Genomic DNA, 18,529 nt, shown 5'->3' with positions numbered 1-18,529 from the left:
AATAAAGTTCTTGGTGAAAATGAAAAATTTGGTTTTTATTTTTACTTAAAAACCAAAGGAACCTTTTGGCCAACCCAATAACAACTTATAACAGTCTATTTTAAGTTGATAAGACCCTAAATTTGAAAGCATTCTAAAGCTCTACATTTTTACTCTCCTTCTATGTTTTATGTCTTTGATGTCACATTTCACATCTTTTTATTATGTGTATCCCCTAACTTATTTTTACTACTTTTGTCTTTTAACCTTTATATTAGGTTTTTAAATTTTTAAATAATTAAAAAATTTTCCTGCCCCTTCACCTTCCTATTAGCTTTATAAGTGATGAATCCACTACCTTTACTAATATATATTTACCTTTACCAGTGAGATTTATACTTTCATAAGTTGTCTTGTTACTAATTCGTGCCCTTTCTTTTCAGCATAAAGGAGTCCCTTTAACATTTCTTGTAAGGCCAGTTTAGTGGTGATGAACTATTTTAGCTTTTGATTGTCTGGAAAACTTTTGTTTTTTAATTACTTTTTATTGGATGATAATTGATTTACAATGTTCTGTTAGTTTCTGCTGTATAGCAAAGTGAATCAGTTATACATATACATATATCCACTCTTTTTTAGATTCTTTTCCCATATAGGCCGTTACAGAGTATTGAGTAGAGTTCCCTGTGCTATACAGTAGGTCCCCATTAGTTATCTATTTTATATAGTACTGTGTATATGTCAATCTTATTCTCCCAGTTTATCCCCCCCCACCCCGGAAAACTTTTTATCTCTCATTCAATTCTGAATGATAACTTTGCCAACTAGAGTATTCTTGGTTGGATTTTTTTCTTTCATCATTTTGAATATATTGTCACTCCCTTCTGACCTGCAAAGTTTCTGCTGAAAAATCTACAGATAGTCTTATGGGGGTTCATAACAAGTTGTTTTTCTCTTGCTGCTTTTAAGATTCTCCCCTTGTCTTTAACTTTTGACATTTTAATTGTAATGTGTCTCAGTGGGTCTCTTTGGGTTCATTTTATTTGCAACTCTCTGGGCTTCCTGGATCTGGACATCTGTTTCTTTCCCCAGGTTAGGGAAGTTTCCAGCCATTATTTCTTCAAATAATTTTTCTGCCCCTTTCTCTCTCTCTTCTCCTTTTGGAACTCCTATAATGCAAATGTTAGTCCACTTGATGGTGTCCCATGAGTCCCTTAAGCTATCTTCACTTTTTTCATTCTTTTTCTTTTTTGCTCTGATTAGGTGAGTTACCTGCCCTGTCTTTCAGTTTACTGATCCTTTCTTCTGTTTCATCTAGTCTGCTATTGAACCCCTATAGTGTATTTTTCAGTTGAGTTATTGTATTTTTCAGCTCTGTGGTTTATGTTTGAACCTTTCTTATATTTTCTATTGATACATCTTTGTTGGAGTTCTCACTGTATTCATCCATTTTTCTCCCGAGTTCTGTAAGCATCTTTATGACCATTACTTTGAATTCTTTATGAGGTAAATTACTTAACTTTGTTTCCTTAAGGTTTTTTTTTTTTTCCTGAGGTTTTCTTATTCTTTTATTTGGAACATATTCCTCTCTTTCTTTATTTTGCTTGACTGTGTTGGTTCCTGTGCGTTAGATGAAATAGCCACCTCTCCCAGCCTTGAAGGGTTGGCCTTGTGTAGGAGATGAACCTCACTGTTGAAATCTGCCCTAGCTCTTGATTGTCTCTCAAACCTTTGTGATTATCCAAGTGGCCTATTTTATTTATTTATTTTTATTGGAGTATAGTTGCTTTACAATATTGTGTTAGTTTATACTGTACAGCAAAGTGAATCAGCTATGCGTATACATGTATCCCGTCAGTTTTGGATTTCCTTCTCATTTAGGTCACCACAGAGCACTGAGTAGAGTTCCCTGTGCTATACAGTAGGTTCTCATTAGTTATCTACTTTATACATAGTATGAATAGTGTATATATGTCAATCCCAATCTCCCAGTTCATCCCCTCCACCATATCCATACATTTGTTCTCTAAGTCTGTGTCTTTTATTTCTGCTTTGTAAATAAGATCATCTATACCAGGGGTCTGTGGCCTGTTAGGAACCAGGCCACACAGCAGGAGGTGAGCGGTGGGTGAGTGAGCGAAGCTTCTGCTCCTCCCCATCGCTCACATTACCTCCTGAACCACTGTATCCCAGTCCCCCTCACCATGGTCTGTGGAAAAATTGTCTTTCATGAAACCGGTCCCTGGTGCCAAAAAGGTTGGGGACTGCTGGTCTATACCAGTTTTTTTTCAGATTGCACATATATGCGTTAATATACGATATTTGTTTTTCTCTTTCTGACTTACTTCACTCTGTATGACAGCCTCTAGGTCCATCAGCCTATTTCATTTTTAGTAGCTCCTAGTAGTCGAGGGTGTGCCAAAACCTTTCGGTGTCTCAAAAGGGAGGATCTCAGTCAGCACCAAGATTCAGACTGATTGAAAGCCAGACCCTCAGGCAGCAGCTTTTAAAGAATAGACATATATCTTCTGTGGAACTGCAAGTGTAAACCCCACTGGGTCCCTGAACCAGGTGATCTGGAGGTGTCTGTCGGGCAGCAGTCTCAAAAATCAGGGCTCCAGATGAGTGTATAAGCTCCTCTCTGGGAGGCACTGGTGAGCTGTAGCAAGGTAGAGGGAGAGTGCAAAGGTGATGTTCCTCAGCGTACATTCCCTGAGAGCAGCTCCATAGCTTCCAGATGTGTGCCAAACCTAACGCCTGCCCCTAAGGCCGAAGATTTAGGACTAACAAGTAGGCCTCCTTCACAAAAAGCCTCTCAGTCTGCTGTCTGTGTAGTGCCCTGGGGGTGGTAGTTGCCAAGGACTGTCTTTCCAGTTGTTACTGTCCCATGGGACCCAGGAACACCAGCCCTCCTGGCCACCAGAGCCAGGCGATCAAGGGGTATCCCTGGGAGGCAGCTGCAAAACCCAGGGCACTAAATGTAAAAACTGGGGGACCAGACTCATATAAGAGTTCCCATCCTCCAAAGTCTCAGGGAAGGTTTACAGTCAGCCCTAAGATGTGGGCTTAATTAGAAGCCTGCCCCTCAGGCTGAAGTTGTGATGATAAGGTAATAGGAGCCCCTGGGTCTGTTGCCTCTTGCTGGGCCCAGGGAGTGGTAGCTGTTTAAGAACTCTTTCTCCATTGGTTACAGTCCTGTGGGACGTGTGAGCATAAGCCCCACTGCCCACCAGAGCCGGGCAATGCAGAGGTGTCCCCTGGCAGCAGCTGCAAAAATCAGGGCACCATATGTAAAAACTGGGGTGCCAGATGTGTGTAGAAGCTCCCCTCTGGGAGATACAGCACTCTGGAATATGGCCGGGGGAGAGCACGAAGAGGGCACCCACTGGCTGGAGCAAGGCAAAGGGGAAGTGCATAGATGGCACCCACAGAAAAAAAAGGAAAAAAAAATGAAAGAAAAAGAAAACAAGAAGAGAAAGGAAAATGGGAAATAAAATAAGAGGTGAGGGAGATGGCACCTGCTGGCTTTAGCAAGGCAGAGGGATTTGGAGGAAGATGGTGCCCACTGGCTGAAGCATAATGATGACACCTGCTGCAAAGAAAGGAAAAAATAAAAGAAGAAAAGATGGTATCAGCTAGCTTACGTAGGCATAGGGAGAGCAGAAGATGGCACCCACCAGCCTCTGTCTCAGAGTATCCCAGCAGGCCCCATCCCTTCAGACCAATGCTTTAAAATTAGCAAAGGAGTCTTTCACATCAAGTCTGGGTGCCTTTCAAAAGACTGCTTCTGTTCTGTGCCCTGGAGCCAGTGAGTCTGCGTGTGGGCCCTTTTTTAAAAAAATTTGTTTTAGTGGAGTATAGTTGATGTATAATGTTGTGTTAGTTTCTGCTAGACAGTAAAGTGAATCAGTTATACGTATACATATATCCTCTGTTTTTTTTTTTTTTTAGATTCTATTCCCATATAGGCCATTACAGAGTATTGAGTAGAGTTCCCTGTGCTAAACAATAGGTCCTTATTAGTTACCTATTTTATATAGTAGTGTATATATGTCAATCCCAATCTTCCAATTTATCCCTCCCCCCCTTACCCCCGGTAACCATAAGTTTATTTTCTACATCTGTGACTCTATTTCTGTTTTGTAGATAAGTTTATTTGTACACTTTTTTTTAGATTTCACATATAAGCGATATCATATGATATTTGTCTTTCTGTGTCTGACTTACTTCCCTCAGTATGACAATCTCTAGGTCCCTCCATGTTGCTGCAAATGGTATTATTTCATTCTTTTTTATTGCTGAGTAATATTCCATTGTATGTATGTACCACATCTTCTTTATCCATTCATCTGTTGATGGGCACTTGGGTTGTTTCCATGTCCTGGCTATCGTAAATAGTGCTGCAGTGAACATTGGGGTATATGTATCTTTTCAAATTATGGTTTTCTCTGGATATGCCCAGGAGTGGGATTGCTGGATCATATGGTAGCTCTATTTTTAGTTTTTTAAGGAACCTCCATATTGTCCTCCATAGTGGCTGCACCAGTTTACATTCCCACCAACAGCATAAGTGGGTTCCCTTTTCCCCACACCCTCTCCAGCATTTCTTCTTTGTAAACTTTTTTTTTTTTTTTTTTGCAGTACGCGGGCCTCTCACTGCTGTGGCCTCCCCTGCCACGGAGCACAGGCTCCAGACGCACAGGCCCAGCGGCCATGGCTCACAGGCCCAGCTGCTCCGCAGCATGTGGGATTCTCCCGGACCGGGGCATGAACCTGCATCCCCCGCATCAGCAGGTGGACTCTCAACCACTGCACCACCAGGGAAGCCCTAAACTTTTTGATGATCACCATTCTGACTGGTGTGAGGTGATTCTTCTTTGTAGTTTTGATTTGCATTTCTCTAATAATTAGTGATATTGAGCATCTTTTCATGTGCTTTTTAACCATCTGTATGTCTTCTTTGGAGAAATGACTGTTTAGATCTTCTGCCCATTTTTTGACTGGGTTGTTTATTTTGATATTCAGCTGCATGAGCTGTTTGTATATTTTGGAGATTGTGTGTGGGGCCCTAAGAGCCAAACCTCAGTTTGTATCAGCCCCTTGGGTCTCATGGGTGTGAGCCCTGTTGTTTTTCAAAACCAGATGTTTGGGGGGTTTATTTACAGATGCCAGTCTTAAAGGGTGGAGCGCTCCATATAGGGTATGAATGCTTTTCTCCTCAGAAAGAAGTTCAAGGTCTTGAGTTCCCTTCCGAATGTGCGTCACCATGCCGGGTTTGGGGTTTACGGTGAGATTGTGTCTCAGCCTTTCCTATCCCCTTCGATGTGGTTTCCCTCTCATTTACCCCACGTGAAGTGGGCTCTCTGACAGCTTTTTTCAGAGGAATTTTTTTCCATACACTGCTGTAGATTTGGTGTGTCTATGAGAGGAAGTGAGTTCAGGATCTTCCTATGTCATCATCATGAATCAGAGCAAATTATTTTTCATATGGGGGGGGGAGAGAGAGAAAAAGACATCTCCATATCTATTTTAAAATTAAATCATGGGTAGGAGAAACCTCCAAAGTAAATCCTGGTTATTGTTCATATCAGGAAAAAAATTAGTAAAATCATGAAGTGTGCTTTTGACATCAGTTTTCTAGAACTGTTGTTTAAGAAGCCCTCTCTGCGTAAGACTCTTAAATGGCATCTCTTTACATTTCACTGTTACATTTTGAGGTTCACAGCAGGAAGCAAGGCTTATTACCTCTGTTCATGGTGTTTCACTTTTGAGGAAGACATCCTTAATTAAATAATTAGTCTTAAGAATATAGATGTACACAAAAGTATAGTTCTTAATTGCTGACTACTCTTTCTTGCTGTAGACAAACCTTTCTGAGAGTGATTTTTTTAAATGAGAACTTTAAAATTAGCAATATCCACTCATGTAAAAAGTGATGAAGAGTTTCACACTAATTTAGAATAATTACGCATTTATCCAAAGCTGTTCCTTGTGGTCACCACATTTCTCTTTGGTATTTGAATTCATCCATGGCATCACAATGGAAGTAGAAGACTTCAGAGCTGTCACTTTTCAATATTGAGTATGTTTCTACATATCCTTTATATTTGCCATTTTTATGGCTGTTTAATCTATTGAGCAGATTACTTAACTGTTTCCTCACTGTTGAATCCCCGCCATTTTGGATTATTTCCTTAGGATAGTCTGTGTAATGGGATGACAGGGTCAAAAAGCATAAATATTTTTATGGCTCTTTATGGCTTTCTGCCATCAGCAGTATTGTATCGGTTTCTCTACAGCCTTGGCTGGCATTGAATATTATTTTTAAAGAAACAATAACCAAAAAACCCTGAAAAAGTGGTTTTCTTTTTTGTTAACTCAGTATGTCTAAAATGACACCCCATTGTTTTCTTCCTCTCATTTTTTGAGGCAAAGGAAGTGAGGTACATTGTGGCTGGTGTTCCTCTACCCAATTTTCAGTTCATAGCACACTAACAGATGTGTAAATAACATTTTGAAATAGGATTCAAAGAACAGGAAGAAGAAGGATAAGCCACAATATACCAATAATGTCACCAAAGGGTACCAGGAGGGAAACCTTGTATTGTAGAGACAAAGATAAATTTCAGTTAAAGTTCGGTGACTTGCCCAAAATCCTAACTGGTTTTAGTATAACTAGTTTAACCAGCTGTTAAGAAACTGGCTATTAAAGAAACTAAGTCTGTGCATGACCAAGTAGGCTGTGATCTCTTCTAATCTGATCACTTTACTCAGATCTCTAATGGATGTTCATGGTTGGCACACATATGGATACTTGATCTTTTTTTTTTTTTTAAAGAAGATGTTGGGGGTAGGAGTTTATTAATTTATTTCTTTATTTTGGCTGTGTTGAGTCTTCGTTTCTGTGCGAGGGCTTTCTCTAGTTGTGGCAAGCGGGGGCCACTCTTCATCACGGTGCGCGGGCCTCTCACTATCGTGGCCTCTCTTGTTGTGGGGCATGGGCTCCAGGCGCACAGGCTCAGCAGTTGTGGCTCACGGGCCTAGCCGCTCCGCGGCATGTGGGATCCTCCCAGACCAGGGCTCGAACCCGTGTCCCCTGCATTGGCAGGCAGACTCTCAACCACTGTGCCACCAGGGAAGCCCTGGATACTCGATCTTGATTGGAGGATAGTTAGTGATTTTTTATTTGCATCAAGTTTTGTTTTCGATATCAATGCATTAAAATCTTAAGAAAGTTAATCAAAATAATGTATCTCTAGTTTGATGTAATAGACATAAGATCACAATAATCTAATACTTAAGATTCCTTCTCTTTGTGTTTAAATGCTATGTTCTATTATAATAATGGAGTTTATGGTTTAATATAAATCCTGGCTGCATTGCCATTGGGTAATAAATTAAATATTTTATATAAATGTTTGCATTCAGCCACAGTCTTTTATTCCTGAGCAGTGGTTCTCAACCAGGGACAAATTTGTCCCGTATAGGACATTTGTGATTGTCATGACTGGGAGGATGCTAATGACATCTAGTGGGTAGAGGCTAGGGATGCTGCTAAACATCTTATGATGCACAGACCAGCCCTGAACAACAAAGCATTATCTGGCCCAAAATGTTAATAGTACTGCTGTTTAAGAAATCTGGTCTAGAGTGAACTGTTTTTGGACCTCACTTTTACTTGGGAGTTAATGCTATTTTCAAAATATAGTTTTGTTCATCTCAAGAGAACATGTTTAGAGTCTTGAGACTCTGAGCCACCAGTCACTGTGCAGTAATTGAAGCCAGCGTGATTCAAAGAGTTTCTACGACCCAGAAGAAGTATCAGCCGGGTGCAGAGTGCTTTTCTGTTGGCTTTCTCACTGTCTATGCTTTGAATATATTTTTATTCACTAAAAGAAGCGACTGAAGTTCAATATATTTTGAGAGTGTCTACTGTATAACATTGTATCACTAAAGTGAAGAATGTTCTCACACAGTGCAAGATGAAATACACTGTATTGAAGGAAATGTCCAATTATCTTAACACACAAATGTTAGCTGTAGTGGGCCTTTTGTGCTTTATTATACCAAGCTGTCTCTGTCTTATTAAAAATTTCAATTATAAAGGCCAAAAGATCAAAAAGGGATAAAGATGTATTAGTGCTAATTGTTAACCAACCAACAAATATTTACTAAACTACTTCTTTTATGGGCTTGGCAATGTGCTAATAGGGAATATGGAAACATACATTTATCTCACTTAATTTTCACCTAATTGTCTGATTATTATGAGGTGTAGGTCATGTTATTCCCATTGCATGTATGAGGAAACTGAGGCTCAGAGAGATTAAGTGACTTGTTCAAGGTCACTCAGCTAGTAAGTGTGGGAGCTATGATTCATTCAAACCCAGGTTGCTCTGACTCTAAAGTTCATTCTCTTAAACACAACTCTCTATGTCCTCCTTAAGAAAGAGGTACTTTCTTTGAGGTGGGGCTAAACCAACCACCAAAGGATGCCTGCGGAATCTGCTCTGTGGGCCTCTATTTGATCAGGTGGACTTCCTGTAATTGGGAGAATGAAGACAGGTGCATGTAAAGCAATGAAGTATTGCGCTCAGGAATAGATGATGAAAAGAGACTATCCCAAGTCTTTTCCATGCCCCTTCAACCCTTCCAGCCCTTCTTTAAAAAAAATAGAGGCACATCCTTCCAATTTTTCCACATTATTCTAGGATAGAGGGAGTCAAGGCCAGTGTAATCTCTGGGATAATTCCATTACTTCTTTAATTCCAGCTGATTTTGATTTCTGCTTATATTTATGGACCAAAGTGCCAGGTGCTGTAGGAATTAACAGGACAGAGTGTTCTCTATTCTCAAGGATATTGAAAACCTCAGGGTCTTATCATTTTTCCCAGTGCAAGTAGTTACAGACCTATTCTAACCCTGGGCCCTGTGGTAGCCAGTATTCTTCTAGTTTTGAGCATCATACTAAAAATATTCAAAGGAAGGGAAGTATTCCTTTTCCCCAGAGGTAAGCAAAAGCTGAATTCTTGTTTTGTGCATTTTATGTCTCTGGCATCTCATACCTGAGTTGATTTCTTACTCCTATCCTCAAGCATTTCCTGTCCAACTGCTGCTTATTCTTTGAGGTATTTTTCTGTACAAAGCAGTTCTTGGTCATCTCAGCCCGTATTGATTATCTCCACTCTAGAACAGTCAGGGTAGAACTGACTTTGAGTCCCAGCTGTACTGCTTATTGGCTGTGTGTTGTAAGGCAGGTCGCTTTACTTCTCTGAGCCTCCATTTCTTTATAGAAAATAATAGCACCTATCTCAGAGTGATCGCACAGGTGAAACACTTAACTTGGAGCCAGGCATATAATAAATATTTAGTAAATCTCAGCTATTATTATTATTATCATCATCATCATTGTCACTGTCTTGGTCAATTTGTTCATCTCACTCTCTGGCATATGAAACTTTGCTGGCTCCCAGTTGCCTATGGTATCAAATCCAAAGTTCTTAACTTATCATTCATTATCTGGCCCCCACCTACTTTTGCGGTCTTTTCTCCTATATGCTCTTTTTTTTTTTTTTTTTTTTTTTTTTTTTTTTTTGCGGTACGCGGGCCTCTCACCATTGTGGCCTCCCCCGTTGCGGAGCAAGGCTCCGGACGCACAGGCTCAGCGGCCATGGCTCACGGGCCCAGCCGCTCCGCGGCATGTGGGATCTTCTTCCTGGACCGGGGCACGAACCCGTGTCCCCTGCATTGGCAGGCGGACTCTCAACCACTGCGCCACTAGGGAAGCCCTCCTATATGCTCTTTTTAATATTCCCTTAATTTTCTGATCACTCACCCTTAATGTTCCAACCCCTCTGCCATGGTTCTCACTGTTCCTTAAAACTGCCAGGGTTTTAGTTATTTCAGGCTTATGGGTACTTTCCCCTCTATCTGGAATAGCTGTCTCCCATCCTCAAACGCCTCTGAATCCAGCTTTATAGCACATTCTCTATGATGCCCTCTCCAAGTTCCTGCCATTTATTCATCATTCATTCATTCATTCAAGAAGAATATAGTGAACACCTACTGTATGTCATGAACTGCCCTAGAGGCTGGGGCTTTAGCAGTGATCAAAATCCCTATCCTCATGGAGCTTACACATGCACTGGGGGTACAAAACTGAGTAAGACTTCACCCCTAGCCTCAAGGCTATCATCTGGAGAGAGAAGCCCTCTAAACAGATCGTTTCCATGCATCGTGGTAAGGAGCCTAATAGAGTTAACCTGGAGTTTTGTGAAAGCACAGAGATCTTCAGGTAATTTGGGGTTAGGGAGTTTAAAATTTAAGGCATCAAATGGCAGGAAGAAGGCCTAAAGAGGCGGGCCAGGGTCTGATTCTGGAGGGCCTTGTGTGCTGAGACTAAGGAGTTGGAATTTTTATCATATATAGTCGTCATTTTCAGACTTGGGTGTGCCTTACATTCACTTGTGGAAATTATTTAAAACTACCTAAAACCAATAAATCTGATGCCCAGGGCCTATCCCAAAGCCCCTGAATCAAAATCCTTGCTGATCTGTATTTTTAGCCAGCTTAAAAGGTTTCTGATACCCTCCGGGGTTTAAGTACTTTTGCTATGGGAAGCTATTAAAGGTTTGTAAGTAGGGACCTGGCAATCAAACTTGTGTTTTGGAAATATCACAATCACTCTGACAGAGAATGGATTTGAGAGGGATACTGGAAGTGAAGACAAGCCAGGAGACAGTTTTCTAGATGAGAGATGAAGAGAGTGTGACTTAAGACCCAATGGCTACAGAGATGGACAGATGGATGGAGGGGATGGATTCAGAAGATTCCCATAAAAAAAAAAACAATGCCAATTATGTTCTGGAAGTGATAATAAAGTTTTTAGAGAAAAGATCACAGAAAACATTAATTTATAAATGATAGAGCATCGAGCTCGGAAAGTAAACAGAAACAATCAAGGAATCAGTGAAAACTACATTTACCATCTCTGATTTTTATTTTCATAACAAATTATACAATTATGCAAGAATGAGTATAAAATATGTTTAAACATTATATTAAATTGTATCTATTAAGAGTTTCTGCAGTAAATAACACCACTTTCTTCCAATCCTAACAATAACGTGCATGTGAAAAAATGTGGTTTAATATGTAATATGAATTCTGGTAATATTTTCATCCATTTGCTGGCACTTTTAATGGGTATGGCAGTGTTACTGAATCTCAGTCTCCTCTTTAGTTCTAAAACTTGTTATAAAGATGTTTTCCTATGTATGTAAACACCAAAACAAATAATTTCACAGGTTACCAACTGAGAGGGGGAAAGCAATTGTATTCTGTTATCACAGTAAGTATTTAGTTGAGGAAAAGAAGTATTTAAATAAGCATGTAAATAAAATATTTGTACTTCAAAAAAAATTCCACGTTGGAATTGGCAGGTCTTGGTGACTGATAAGATGTGGAAGCGAGAAAGACGAGGGGTTAGGGGTCCTTTCCAAGTCTCAGACTGTGGCCTCTGTATAAATAGTGCTATGTTGTGCGGCCACTGACATTGTTCCCCACCAGAGCCCCCTTTACTATCCTTTACATTACCTGGCAAGTGCCAGGCCCAGAGAAAGTGCTTACTGAATACTGAATCAAATGTGGCTGAGGAGAATCAAGGTCCCCAAGACCCTTTCCTCCAAACACACTTTCTCTTTATTCCTCTGTGCAATGGCTTTAATTCCAGCTTTAGGAAAATCTTTTCTGCGTGTCTTATTCACAGCTGCCAATTCTCAAATTAATGTATATTGGAATTTACTGTGACTGTGGAAAGCCTCTTTAAATGTTTGTTTGTATCTCGTTACATAGAATGTGATAGACTTTCAAAATGTTTTATATAGCTAGTTTCTTCTTTTTCAAGTGCTCATGACTACTTTGGGAAAGCCCTGGAGGAAATGTGTATTGGATGCCAGTTCTAGATCAGACTGTGAATTTTTTTTTTCATTATAGAATTGCAATTAGAGAAAGGACGGGGAAAACGGGTTTCTCTGCTTGTCTTGGACTGCCTCATTCAAGATCCTGTGGTTGGATTGTCTTTTTGTTATGTACCACCCCACCTAATGAAAAAAGGTTATGAGGTTTAGAAAGAAACTAGGACACTTCTAGTATTGGTTTAGTACTTTCTCTGTCCTGAGGCAAAAGTAGGCAAAGACACCAAAGTGATAATTTTCTCCCTTTTTGTCCCATTTCCCTTTTTCTACCCTCAAGTTGTAGTACAAGCAATTGAGCTGTAGAAAAAAATATTTTAATTTCTCCAGATCCTTTACATTGCTTTTAACTTGTGTGGTACAGTGGCCCTTAGGAGAGAAATTTCCACACCTCTCTTCATACTTAAGGAAGACAGGCTAGCCAAGAGGTTCTGAACCATGGTTGCATGTTAGGACCTGGGGAGATTTAAAAACTCTTGACACTCAAGCTGCATCCCAGATCAATTAAATCAGCATAGGTGGGGGGGGGAGTTGACCCAGGCAATAGTATTTGTTAAATCTCCCCCGGTGATTCCAAGCTACAAGTGATGTTGAGGACTTCCACACTAGTCAAATAAATCCCATGTGAACATATTTTTCAAGCCCCAGATCAGAACATCAGTGACAGCTATCATTTCTTGGGTGCCTCTAATGTATTTTATCCTTTTTTTGTCAGGTCAAGCCTGTTAGCTGGGTGGGGATATGATTCCTTTTCACTTATGAGGCACAGAGGAGATAGGTATCTTGCTCTACATCATCATACAGCTAAGTGTCTGCCTAACTCCAGAGTCCAGATTCTTTAGCTCAGCCAACTATCAGAACAATGTGAGGGTTGATGGATTTTTGTTTTTCAGGTAGGAGACAATTTGGTACTTTAAATAGAGCATCAAAAAGTTGAGAATTCGTAGACATTTTAATGATTTATGGGAATAATATGCAGCAAATTGAAATCAGGAGTGTTTTAGATTCAGAGACATATATTAGCCATGCACCTGAACCTTTGAAGTTGTTGGATTCAAAAAAGGAAGCCAAAAGTAGGAATAGGTATTATCGCCCCCATTTTTCAGCTGAGAAAACTGAGGCTTGGCAAGACTGTCACTTGCCCAAGATCAACAAGTAACCAACAGAGGAGATTTGTGTCCCTCCAGAGCCCATGGTCTTATCACTGTACCATACTGACTCCTGACAAGGAGCTTTGTAGGATGGGAGGGAAATGGCATGATGGTATATAGGATGGAAAGTTATTCTATTGATAAATTTAGCAATCGGCATAGAAAAAGGTAACAAATCCTGCCTAAAGCTTTCTGTGATCTTGTTATTAAGATGTTTTCTTAGATGATTAAATTGTCTTAGGGTGCCCCATTTAGACTATGGGATTTGGAAATCTTATTAGAGTTTTCTTCAGTTAAGTCATTAGACCTTAATGTCATCTGAAGATTTATTTTTATAGTATGAACATCAATGGAATTCTATGTTAAAGAAAAATTTGTCCATAATCATGTCACCCTAAAATATAAAGGTATCTTCTTTTGTTCATGCTCTGCTGTAGTCTACAGGTTTAGGCTTATGCAGTGTTCTCATAGGTGTGATGCCTGGGAGTTCTTTAAGGTCTGGCTTTTTTCACCTGACACCATATTATAAATATTGCCCCATGCTGCTTTATATTTGTCATTTTTGATGCCTATCTTATTTCATCTTAGTCCATCGTTTAGGTAGTCATCTATTTGGGGGCATTTTGGTTGGTTGTGACTTTTCAATGTGATAAATCAGTATTATGAACACCTTTTGCATGTAATTTTTTTCTTCTATGGGATCATTTCTTTAGGATAAGTCCCCAGAGATGGGCTGTTTCTCAAGCTTAATTATACAAAACTTTGATTTAGAAAACTAATATATTCTCTGAGTATGTAAGTAAATAGATTATTCCTGCTTTTGCTACGTAGGTAATGGTTATTTACATTTTCTAAAATTGAAGCAAGTTATACAAAGTTTATTGTGTTAGAAAGCAGCCTTGGGGGCTTCCCTGGTGGCACAGTGGTTAAGAATCTGCCTGCCAATGCAGGAGACACGGGTTCGATCCGTGGTCCGGGAAGATCACAATGCCGTGGACCAACTAAGCCCATGCGCCACAACTACTGAGCGTGCGCTCTAGAGCTTGAGAGCCACAACTACTGAAGCCAGTGAGCCATAACTGCTGAATCCTGCACGCCTAGAGCCCGTGCTCTGCAACAAGAGAAGCCACCACAATGAGAAGCCCGCGCACCACAACAAAGAGTAGCCCCCGCTTGCTGCAACTAGAGGAAGCCCGTGCGCAGCAACAAAGACCCAACGCAGCCAAAATTAATAAATAAATTTATTTTTTAAAAAGAAAATAAAAAAGAAAGTAGCCTTGCACTTTTTTGATCCTTTTTGAAATAGAGAACTTAAGTTACTCATTTTTTTTTTTTTTTCGTTTCGCGGGCCTCTCACTGTTGTGGCCTCTCCTGTTGTGGACCACAGGCTCTGGACGCACAGGCTCAGCGGCCATGGCTCGTGGCTCACGGGCCCAGCTGCTCCGCGGCATGTGGGATCTTCCCGGACCGGGGCATGAACCCGTGTCTGCTGCATGGGCAGGCGGACTCTCAACCACTGCGCCACCAGGAAAGCCCAAGTTACTCATTTTTATTACTTTGCTTTGGTTAGAGACCTGCAGTGTTCAATCAAATGGCTTCTCACCCTTTTCCAGGTGACTGCCTGCAGCCCTGCTGCTCATCCTCTTTGCTCAGCAAGAGAGCCTGGTGATTTTTATTTGATAAAGTCTGAGTCTTGAGATTTAGAGAATGAGTGCTCCACCTCAAAACGGACATGCTTTGCGTTTTTGAGAAAGCTACTTTGATGTTCTATAATGTCTGGTTAACAAGGATATTTTTCATTTTGTTTCAGGGACAGTTGAATTTTTTTCCTGCTTCTGTTTTATTACTAAACTCTACAGTGTGGTGAAAGTGGATTAAATAATGTCCCCAGAGGCTTCCAGGCACATCACCCTTGCTTTTGAATATATATCTGTAGCTATATGAACATCTATAGAGATATATATGTATGCTTCTAATTGCATGTTTTTAATATCTATCAATTTAAAAACCTCATTGTCCGGCCTCAGTTTGTATGACACAAAATACGATTGTATGGACAAAAAAAAAAAAAAAAAAAACCAGGTTGGAAGGCAGGTTCATTCTAAGTAATATTTTTCCTGAAACAATACCATAAAAGGGTTTGATTTAAAGCAATTAGAACAAAGGAAGCACATTTCCTTAAAAAAGTTGAGTAGACTGGTTTTTTGGATGAAAAATTTTTTTCTTTTTTCTTCTTCATCTGCTTAGAGCATCAGAACTACTGCCAAATAACTCTTAGGTAAAATGTGAAATTTTCCAATTTAAGTTGATTGTACAAACTATATTACACCTTTGTATCTGGGTGATCACTTTAAAAATATGCGTTGGTTTAGCATATAGAATTTATGGAATACCAGATACTGCTGTCTTATTCCTCAGTTAAATTGGCACATTTCTGGTTGTTGGTTGTCTTTTTTTGTTTGCTGCCTTTGGAGGCTGAGAATGTGCAAGTGTGACTTAGTTGTGTGTAGATACAAAATCTTTGGAGTCAATTTTCTTGGATTTCTTTGCTTCTACTCAACAATAGTCCGGCATCACAACTTCCCAAATGTCGGGAATTTGTATTGCAAGCATTCTTTGAGCTTGCAGTTTTGGGGGAGCAGTCATGAAAATCATACATTGTTCTGTGATACATTTTATTGATAAATATTGGTCTTATTGAGGTAAACGTTTGAAAACTATCTTCACATACCCTTCAATTCATGAACGTTCTCAAAGCCGCCCTCCAGCTGTGGAATACATGTTGGTGGGTGCAGGGAGCAAAGAGGTGGTGTTGCCCTTGAAGGGGAGTCCAGAATGAGGAGGGACAGGTCAGGGGGTTGCATTCTGAGAGAGTGGGAGACAGAGTAAGAGCTGACTAGTTGCCTCAGGGAAGAAGAAACTAGTTCAGTAACCAGTAGTAGGCCTTCCTCTGCATTGGAAGGAGCAGGGTTGTGACTGGGGCCTGGAGCTGACCGGACCTGGGGGAGAGGGAGTGGCTACAGAAGGTCAAAGGTGTCTCTTGACAGTGGCATTTTCAGATCCTCTCAACCCTCTTTTTTTTTTTAATGTTGAACTGCTCTAGGGATCAGTCCTTGGTTCATTTAAAGAAGATGTTGTGGGTAGGAGTTTATTTATTTATTTTTGCTGTGTTGGGTCTTCGTTTCTGCACGAGGGTTTTCTCTAGTTATGGCGAGCCGGGGCCACTCTTCATCGCGGTGCGCGGGCCTCTCACTATTGCGGCCTTTCTCATTGCGAAGCACGGGCTCTAGTCGCGCAGGCTCAGTAGTTGTGGCTCACGGGCCTAGTTGCTCCGCGGCGTGTGGGATCTTCCCGGGCCAGGGCTCGAACCCGTGTCCCCTGCATCGGCAGGCGGATTCTCAACCACTGTGCCACCAGGGAAGCTCCCTCTCAACCTTCTTTCATTCAGTCTCGGAATCGAAGGCCGAGCCCTAAACCCTGCCTGAGAGGAGGAACTTCTCTGAGGCGATAGATACCTTGGAACCCGGCCCCTTCTCTAAATACAGGTTTGCTGCCTGATAGTTTTATTGGAGCTCACGAGCTCACTTGCTTGCACTGGTGGTAGTAGTTTTCTAGATGGTAAGTGTATTTCTGCAGCACGAGAAGGTCATTGCCTGGACGTTGTTCATAAACCAAGGTTAAAGGCGACCACGGGCGGGCCTCACGGCAGCCACCTTGGAACATCTCGAAATAACAGCGCGTAAGTCAGTATTTAGATTTTGGAGTGAAAAATGGAGAAGAGCACTTTCCTTTGATTGAAATGGGGATGAATAGCTCCCTGAGCCTCCGAGCGAGCGTGGAAGCACGAGGGCACAGCTCCTTGTACCACTGCTGATGAGATTATGGGAAGAAGGGCTACTAGTAGGTCAAGCACATCGACTTGAGAGGAACTAGTGGGCTCTTAAGTTTTACACATACTTGCTTATCTCATCTGTGCCCTGTGTTTTCATATGTCATGGTTGGCGTTAGAGGCTGAGCCAGTTTCTTAAACTGGGGCTTGAGAGATCATGCTCCTGCCTCTTGTTGTGTAAACCGTGGTGAGTCAGGACTCTGGGTGTATGGGTGTGTGTGTGTGGGTGGGGTGACAATGGTGTTGGTGTGGCTGAATTGTGCCGAGGGAGGTGTCCTGGTCATGAGTAGCAAGACGGAAGGGCCAGGAGCCCAGTGGGGGTGACCCAGGTGCTGGGCAGTACTGCTTCCTAAAACAAAGCCTATTCAGCCCAACCCCCCAAACCTCATGGCCTTGAGACTAAGGCTGGCACTTGGGAGCCCCGCAAACCGCCTGGCCACATTTTTCCACTCTGCCCACCCATCCTCACTTTGTTTTTTTTAAATGTTATTTTGTAGGAGAGCATATTTGATTTACAATGTTGTGTTAGTTTCAGGAGTACAGCAAAGTGAATCAGTTATACATATACATGTATCCATTCTTTTTCAGATTCTTTTCCCGTATAGGTTATTACAGAATATTGAGTAGAGTTCCCTGTGCTATACAGTAGGTCCCCATTAGTTATCTATTTTATACATAGTAGTGTGTATTAATCCCAAACTCCTAATTTATACCTCCTCCCACCTTTCCCCTTTGGTAACCATAAGTTTGTTTTCCAAGCCTGACCACCCTCACTTTGGAATCCTTTTTATTCACAGAGGACTCAGCAGATTCCCCTCTTCCAGCAAGCCCCTCAAGATGACTCCCCCCTCCCACTGCATATTCCTTATATTGGAATAGTGCAATGTGAAGCATTGGAGCCCATCTATTTCATTCTGCTGCGTACTACAATTAGTTTCCCCCCGTTTCCTCTGTTCAAGCAAAAGAGAAGGGATAGAGAACTAGTTATGTGTCTCCCTCCCTTATGTGTTTTCCATGGAACTTGGCATAATAACCAGATACACGCATTAAAATTAGACTTTATTCAGCATATTTAAGAAGAATATACCAAGGACAGATTAACAGCACCTATTTAAGAAACACAAACATTACTTAATAATATTTAGTTAAACCACAAACATCAATCACTCTGTATTCCCCAAGCAGGAGTCTGTTATTCCTGTCCAGCAAGAACATGCACTGTAACCATTTTAGAAAGGATCCAATTAAAGCCAACCAATATATGAAACCTTGTCCTTGGGCAGAGTCTCCGAGACTACCGACCCGTGTAACAGTGTTGATGTATGAATTTGACTGGGGTGTGAAGGGGTTTCTCTTCTTGCTGGGGAGAGGAGGATTAAGTCCACCCCTTTTGTGCACCTGAAGGTAAGTTGTGCCAGTGGGAACTTGGCCCCAGGATTGTAGTTTGGCAATCCTTTGAAAAGGCACTTTTAAATTACAAATACTTTTTGATAAGGAAAAGGAAAAATTCAAATTCTAAATTTAAAATACTAAAGAAA

At 41.0% G+C, this 18,529-nt stretch overlaps 1 pseudogene across 1 annotated transcript in view; it reads left to right on the top strand.

Annotated features, from left to right (window-relative positions):
* Window positions 1–14,980, top strand: part of LOC308609283 (transmembrane 9 superfamily member 2-like) — a 92,139-nt pseudogene extending 77,159 nt beyond the window's left edge. The window contains exon 14 of the transcript in view: window positions 14,913–14,980. The product of the transcript in view is annotated as a transmembrane 9 superfamily member 2-like (transcript). The remainder of the gene's footprint in view (window positions 1–14,912) is intronic.
* The last annotated feature ends 3,549 nt before the right edge of the window (window positions 14,981–18,529 follow it).

Source organism: Mesoplodon bidens (assembly GCF_964165515.1).
Source record: "Mesoplodon bidens genome assembly, chromosome: X".
Taxonomy (NCBI): domain Eukaryota; kingdom Metazoa; phylum Chordata; class Mammalia; order Artiodactyla; family Ziphiidae; genus Mesoplodon; species Mesoplodon bidens.
Note: the sequence above shows the minus strand (reverse complement) of the source record. Positions and strands in the feature narration are given on the sequence as shown.